Source organism: Salvia miltiorrhiza, chromosome 3 (genome assembly GCF_028751815.1).
Source record: "Salvia miltiorrhiza cultivar Shanhuang (shh) chromosome 3, IMPLAD_Smil_shh, whole genome shotgun sequence".
Taxonomy (NCBI): Eukaryota; Viridiplantae; Streptophyta; class Magnoliopsida; order Lamiales; family Lamiaceae; genus Salvia; species Salvia miltiorrhiza.
In genome coordinates, this window is record NC_080389.1 from 46,746,482 (window position 1) to 46,754,922 (window position 8,441).

At 38.3% G+C, this 8,441-nt stretch overlaps 1 long non-coding RNA gene across 4 annotated transcripts; it reads left to right on the plus strand.

The window, feature by feature from the left end:
• Nucleotides 1-5,556: 5,556 nt before the first annotated feature.
• LOC131016137 (uncharacterized) lies at nt 5,557-6,572 on the plus strand. 4 transcript variants are annotated; one of them, XR_009098860.1, is made up of 3 exons: nt 5,558-6,020; nt 6,118-6,222; nt 6,541-6,572. It is a non-coding gene; the product is annotated as an uncharacterized LOC131016137 (long non-coding RNA). The 4 variants fall into 4 exon arrangements; XR_009098859.1 differs by having other exon boundaries at nt 5,559-6,020; nt 6,532-6,572; XR_009098858.1 differs by lacking the exon at nt 6,541-6,572 and adding an exon at nt 6,311-6,511 and having other exon boundaries at nt 5,560-6,020.
• The last annotated feature ends 1,869 nt before the right edge of the window (nt 6,573-8,441 follow it).

The window sequence follows — 8,441 nt, forward strand, 5'->3', positions numbered from 1 at the left end:
ATCTTTGAGGCATTTTTGAAATCACAAAAGGAAAACTCAACTCGACCAACGCTCTAAGCATCCTCAAAACTCAAGTTCAATTTACTAACTCAACTTTAAGGAAACCCTCACGGTCACCTTAACATTCATCTGTAAGGCAATAAGCACTCACGAAATGCTAACAAAAAGACCACTCTGGTCAACCTAATATATCCATCAGTAGAATGCCTCTTTTTAGAGGACTTACATAAAGGGGTTATATAAACCCTACAAAAACCATAGTATCTATCGTAATGTCCCTTCTAAACCGACACCATTAATAGTACTATGTCTCGGTCTGGACCTCTTACAGTAATTGCTACCAGTTAACTCATCTAGTTGCTATTTTAGCACACTAGGAACATCCATCTATTTAACATCAGTAGGGTACTATATTCGCATGCTTATCTATCAGCATGCCAAAAGCTCAAGTATCAGTATCTCCTAAGTAAGTTATATACATCGCAATGTAATTGAAACTAATCAAAAACAAAGGTGTACTGCTCATACTCTCAAGATCATCCTTAACTCTAGCCTACATCGGATTCTTTTCTCATCCTCATCAACTCTAGCCCTCCTCGGCTACTTCTCATCCTTTCAACCCTAGCCTTCCTTGGCTCTTTCTCATCCTTTCATAGTTTATGAACATGTGTTTGATAATCTGCTAGGGTATCTCTGTACCACATACTGTACGCCTCGTCCTCGTATCTGATCTTCCCTGAGTTCGATCTCACAACAGTCCTGGCCAACCTATAAGGAGAACTTAAAGGTGACTCTAGGAACTAACTCTACTCGGCTCCAGCAACAGAAATAAACAAAACATAACTTAGCAAAACTCCTACTAAGTAGTACTGTTATCTTAAAACTCAAGCTTAAAATATCTAAATTCTCATCTCGTCCCATCTTTACTTAGTAGGGAATCTCTCTAAACAATGATATTAGATCCCTTAATCTAAATCATCGTGACTCAGTAAGACAACTCAACAATTCTCTCTCAAAGCCATCTCCAAAGACTATGGCTCATGATACCTCCTCAAGTACCATTAAGGTTGCGTGAGCAAAACTCGCGTCACCAAACAACTCAACATATCGTACAATATCTCATTGCAGCATGCTAATAACTCATCATTAATCATGCTATTATACTCAAGCTCATAACTCAAACTCATAACTCAAACCAACAAGTACTTAAAGCAATTGCTAATTCTCTCAAGCTTTAGCTCTAAGTTCTCATTTCATCCTTCTACTTAGTAGAAAATCTCTCTTAACAATGACATTAGATTCCTTCATCTAGATCATCGTGACTTATCACAACTGCTCAAACAATTCTCATCACAAAACATCTCAAATACATCACATCATAACTCATAATTATGCATCTTCAATCATATAACATCATATGATATAAACGCTATCATGATTCATCATGTAACGTCAACATAGGCTCTTACAACATAATAACTCATTATTAATCATGTTGTCATCCTCAAACTCAAACTATGCATCTTTAAAGCATAACATCATAATTCATCATATAACCTCAACATCGTGCTCTTCAAAATTTAACGTCAAATAAATTTTGAAATTTTACATACCTCGTTGAGCCTGGTGTGATGGTGCGCTGAGCTCACGGTTGTTAATAACTATTAGTCTAGTGACTCATTCTAGACTAAACTCAAGACTTCTAATTCAGAGCTTAACCTTCGCTCTGATACCACTCTGTCACAGCCCGCAATCCCTAAGGATGGCTTAACCGGGGTTATGACTCGGGAAGGGGATTTAGAAGCGGGGAAAGAAAGGGGCATCATTTGAAACCGTAAATCTTACTTAACTTAAGAAAAATCATCGTATTTACTCATTAATACTCTTTTGAACAGTCTATGAAAGACAACATAAAACTTAATTAATATCATTAATCAAGTTATACATCATATGAAACCATTCTCTTAAGACTCAAAGTATGACATAATATACTATAACATCAACAACATCTTGCAGCGGAAAGTAGCTAGACATATGTATGAAGACATATTCTAGACAGGTTAACTATTTATTAACAACCCTGGAGACTCCGCTCATTGCAGCACCATCATCACATCAGCTCAATCTGCACATTTAGAAAACATATGCAGGGCTGAGTACAAAAGCACTCAGTGGGCACGTATGCCTAGGTATAAAAATACATGCTTCAAAACTGTAAATTGTCATGCCATCATAAACAGTACAGCAAGGGAGTTTTTCGCTAAAAAGGCCCAAGCTTACTAAATTCATTTGTGATTCTTAAAGTTCGACTGATCAGTCTAAGTTCTCTTGTAATCTATCATATCTGGAATTGTGTGCCGGAGAGGTGGCCACCTCTCACGGTCACTTGACCGGCCAACCCGCTAGATGACTCACGGTCACTGGTGTACACTAGCCCTGGCAGGATAGCTATCAACTGCTCAGGACTCGAATTCGATTGCATCATTGGCAAAGCCAAAGCAGATAGATATCATACTAAAATTTAAACATTTTATGGCAAGACAACAGTTGTAATATTTTCCAGTTCAAAAATTTGTAACGAAATAACTTGTTCAAAGGTAGCATTAAACTCGTTTGATAGATATATAAAACTGAAATTAACAGTTAAATCATCTCATGCATTCATTCGTATAAGAGGCCTACGACAAGCAGGGGATCTCTATATACGTATAGTAGAAGTAATGCCCACCTCATTCCGTTCCCACTAGGGGCGTAGAGTTACCTCCTTCTTTAGCTTTCACTTCCCGTCTGGACCTTTATTGACGAAGAGTCGATAAGTTCGAGAAGAAAGTCGTGTAAGAAAGGAAGATAGGTCTCTAAACTAAACTATCTCCTTTAATGATTTTAGGGTTCTAGCATCCATATTAATCTTGTCTCGTTCAAAACCTTAAACTCAAAACATTTATCACATAACTATCATTTAGGTTCGAACTATTTATTCGAACATCAACATGCGCATTAATCATAACTCGTTCTATTTATGTCATCAAGTCAAATATTCCGTCATCTTAAAAACAAATCCTATAATATCACATAGATAAATTATATCATCATAGATCATGCTTTCTCATATTTAAAATCATTTTCACATAATCCATATTAATAAGCCATTTGAAAAGAATTCATTAAATAAGAGTTTTAACTCAAAATATTTTACTCCCTCTCTCTCTCGGCACTCTCTTCTTCCTAAACTCTCTGGTCCTCTCTCACCCTCTCGCCTCTGTCTGTCTATCCGCCGTAAATAGGACGCACGCCGCCGTCAAAGCGGTGCGCCGCCGCTGCCTCCGTCGTCTTCGCGGCAGATCCGCTGCCGCGTCAAGACCACGGCCACCACCTTTCCTCCCTTCGCTCGTTCTCACCTTCTCTCAATTTCGCACTGACTCACACACACTCACACGCGCGCACGCAGACACCACCACCGCGCTGCCGCGTCGTCCTCCCCTTCGCCGGTGGACAGACGGCCAGGAGCCGCCGCCTCCGTCGTCCGTTGAATTTAAAGGTAAGCCCTAATTTCCTTTCTCTCCTTTTCTTTTTCCTTCCCTCATCCCTTCCCTTTTCTAAATTAAAATTTGAAAACCCTCTCCTCTGTTCCTTCCTTTGGCAGATCGGAACCACGGCGGGGAGCCGCCTTCCGTCGACCACCGGCAGCCACCGCGGCTGCCGTTCCCTGACCTCGACTCACACGCACACACAGCAGTCAAGCCTCAAATCAGTTGACACATAGCATTCTTAGCACATATCATTCTCATACTGTAATCTGTAATTGCTTAATCAAATCTGAATTTCTTTTCTTGCAAATTAAACACTCAGTTTATAAATATTTCAGTTCATATGTGCATATGTAAACACATAGAGAAATATCAAGAAATTGTATGTGGCTTTGGTGGTTCGCTGCACAGATTAACTGAAATAAGCTTAAGGAGAAAAACCTTAAGATATGTGGTGTATGTTGTTGTCTCTGAATCTGCGAATCTGCTGTGTAAACTTAGGCTGCAGAATTTAGAAATGGTGAAGTGGTGGGGTTTTTAGGTGAAAAATGGTGTAGGTTATAAAAGAAAAATGGGGTGGCTTGGATGGATGAGGATCGTGGACTTCTTCAGCATGCTTAGCATGACTGTGGAATTTCTTCAGCATGCTTAGCATGACTGTGGAAATTCTTCAGCATGCTTAGTATGAATGTGGAATTTCTTCAGTATGCTTAGTATGGTTCCATCTTAATCATCAAAATATCTAAGAGATTAATACATTAATCATATGGTTTCAAACTCATTTAAATACATTGACACATACAAGACTAATTCTTATTTGAAGTATAAAATCCATTTGGGCTTGCCTCTAACATAAATTAAATAACTCATGGGCTCACTTTAACAATCAATTAAAAGATCTATATTTAACACTTCAATGTTAAATCCTCGGTAATAGATTAATGGACTCAAAATATATTTTGAGTGCATCATCCATTGAAAATAAAAATAAAAATAAATCATCACGTATATAAATTATCAAATTCATATAAGTTCGTATTTTATTAATGGATGCTGAACCCTAATTACCATAATAAATCCTTAAATCAGTAATTAGAAGATTTTAAATCTTCAATTAAAAGTCGGGTCATTACAATATATCTTTATCAATCATGCAAAGTAAACGTCCTCTCATTATACAACTTTTGTAGGTCAAGGCTTGACCTAGCGCTAGTATAAAGAAATTCAAATTTGACTTATTAGAGGGTGTCTAGCAAAGCGTACTTTTTAAAGGTTATAAATTTTAAAAGCTGATCTTATAAGTTATTTCAAGAATTTAGAAAATATAATATTCCATGAACTTATAAATTATCAAAATATTTAAATAATTAAATTTACAAGTTAGAGAGTAAATTATAAGGTAAAGAGAGAAAATTATAATTAGAGAGAAAAATAAATAGTTGAAATTGAAAATTTATATGATAAAAGAAATTATAATTAATTTATTTTTGTAAATAAATATTGCTAATTGATGAGGAGTAATATATGCAGAGCAGAGGATTCAACCTGAATAGAGGAATCGTTTGGGTCAGAGGAACCATCTACATCAGAGGAATGGACTCATCAGTCAGAGGAATGAGCTTAGCCAGAGGAACGGGCACAGTCAGAGGAATCGCTAAAGTCAGAGGAATGCTCTACCATATAAGATAGTTAATGATAAGAATGACCGCTTAACCCGGGAAGCACCAGAGCAGAGGAATTGCCCGTTTACAGAGGAATCGCCCGTTTACGGGTGATATTACCACTATACCCCTGACCACGCGGGGAGCATGTCCTTTAGACCGAAATTACTATTTTACCCCTAGCATGTACTCTATAAATACTCATGCACATGTATCTTGTAAAAACACGCTCTTTCTTAATACTACAGCAGATTTTCTTTTGTTCTTAAGCAATTCAACTCTTTCTCTCAACTCTCACGTTCAAACACTAAGTAAAATTCGTAATTTAGATTAGGTGTTGATAAGATACTTTATCACTAATAAGAGCACTCACAGCAGATCTCTCAAAAGTAATCATAACTTTAAATTTGAGCTAAAATGATAAAAAAATGAGATAAAATGATCATTCAACAGATCACCTATATTAAGATGGACCCACAAAAATATTTACACCCCCTCAAATCTAATCCTAAATTTACACTTCTTTTTGTTGGCGTAAAGATTTCATTCTTCTGGCGCCACAATATTTTCACTTCCCCGCCGCGTCTCCCTCCAAAAATTTTATCATCTTTCTTCACTTTTTTTCTATCATTCAAGACATAAATCTGTGAAGTTTATTTCCATTAAGAAAAAAAAGAAGCCCTAGAAGACAATTTCATCTCAAGTAATTTCTTATTAATCAATTGGAGAGCTCGATCATGTTAAGGATATAATCAAGTGGGGAAGTGAATACATGCTCAAACTCTTCATACCTCTGAATTCAACCTCGGATTTCGCCACTTTATTCTCTCAGGTGAGCTTTTGATCCATAACCTATTTGGGATATATAGTTTTGTTGCATGATTATGTGAAGAAGAAGTAGTTTGAGTTTATGTTTCGTAATGTTTAAGGTTGGAGGAGGTCACCAGACTCACCACCCGACGGACTCTTTTCCGGCCACACCACCACCCGATCAGCGGGCTCTTCTCTGGCCACACCACCATCCGTAGCAGCAGGTAATTGTTTAATGTTTTTCTTCTACAACTACAGTCCAATACTTCGATGGAAGTTCAAATTTTGAAAGGAAATATTGCTATGGAACAGATTATTGCTAAGGAGGAGAATCAGGAGATAGTGTAGCAAAACAATGTATTTATAGAATTGTAGTTATTGTTCTTGAATTCTTGCTGTTCTTGGATTCTTGCTGTTCTTGGCAAATAGGCAAATATTCAGATTTGAAACAGAAATTTGCTACTTCTTGTTCTTGGTCTTGCTAATTGGTAGGAACAGATTCATTATTCGAAATTTTGGTCAATTTTGGGAAGTGGGAACAGATTCAGAATTCGAAATGTTGGCAATTCCAACTATTCCTTGAATGTGATTATATTTGTGAAAATGAGAAAATAAGTTGAAGTTGAAGTTGAAGAACTTATTTTTTGAACAGATTATTTTTAAAATTTATAAATTAATTTAAGAGCTTATTTTATAAATATCTTCAAGAGCGTATGACCTCCTAATATTACGTTACGTGTAAGGAAATTCAAACTTGAAAGGTAACGAAGAAAATGGAGCCTTTAGGTTTGGACCACTAGATTATAAGGCGAGAACTAATGCAGCCAAGAGAAAGTGATGGGAATTTATTGCAGAGCTAAAAGGATTAACTTTTTTCAAAATAACAAAACGTATTTGGCTTGACCAATAAACCGCATTCAATTTTGCAGATAATGTGAGCTAAATAGCATCATAACACAACAAAGAGAATACAAATAAAAATGTGGCTTTGACCTTGACAACGAGATCCGAATGCATATCCCTCAAAACGTAATTTTAAAGGTTAATACTATATACTCCCTCCGTCCCAATAATCTTGTCCAACTTTCCTTTTTAGTTTGTCCCAATAATCTTGTCCCATTTCCTTTTTTGGCAAATTTTAGATGCTAATTAATTCTTTCTTTTGGAGGTCAAATAGTAATTAATTCTAATTAAACCTATCGGTGCTCCCCTCCCCCCAAACAATTAAACCCCCCCCCCCCCCAGCAAACAATTCCCCCCTTCCCCCATCGTTTCTCCCGCCTCCCCCTTCCCCCATCGTTTCTCCGGCGCTGCACCCGACGTTCCTCCGGCGCCACCTCCCCTTCCTTCCCCCATCGTTCTTCCGGCGCCGCACCCATCGTTCCTCTGGCGCCACCTCCCCTTCCTTCCCCCATCGTTTCTCCGGCGCAGCCTCCCTTCCCCATCGTTCCTCCGGCGCAGCCTCCTTCCCCATCGTTCCTCCGGCGCCACACCCATCGTTTCTCCGGCGCCGTCTCCTTCCCCATCCTTCCTCCGGCGCCGCACCCGTTTGCAAAGATCTAAGCCTTCCCTCTGTAAATCCACCTTCTCTCTTCTCTGTTTTTTTTTTCTCCAGAATTAGGGCTCGCCTAATACATCTGAGGACGAAGATCTGTGAATTGAGGCTATTTGCACAGATCTAGGGCGGATGTATTGGTGGACGACCCACTTCCTTACCTTTTTCTAATATAAGGAATTGGAAGAGACATGGTTCAGTATGGCAGTGCAAGGGACCGATTGGGGCTCTCAACCGAGGAAGGAGAAGAGAAAAGAGAGAAGGAGGTGCCGGCCCTCCACTGCCCGCAGCGACGGCGATTCACTGGAGGAGGAGCTAGGGCACGAAATTGTGAGTGAGTTTTGAGCCTTGCGTCTTCTTCACACGAATTGGGAGATAGGAAGATAATCTCGCCGGCCCTCAGCAGTGCCGAGGCCGAGAAGACCGGTGACTCGCCGGAGTTCCAGTGTGATGCGGCGGCTCTGGGAATTGAGAGTGAGACGATAGGTTGTAGGCGGTGGTTGAAGGAGTGAATTAAGCTATACTTACTTTTGTTAAACATGTGGAACCTTCTTTTTTACAACAATAATTTTACACTCCTTAATCTCCGTGCCCAAAAGAAAGGGGACAACATTAATGGGACGGAGGGAGTACTATAAAAGAGGAGTGTTTTTTTTCCAATTTTTCTCTCCATTTTTCTCTCTCTTCTTTCACTAATTAGTACGTTCTCCTATGTGATGCACGGTGAATATCAAGATTGAACGATATTTTAAATATATATATATATATATATATATATTAAATAAAATCAAAATATAAATAAATGCGAATTATTTTTAGAAATCAACACTAATTACTCAATCAAGATCCTAAATCTAAAATTATTTTTCAACCTTTTATTTTCAATAG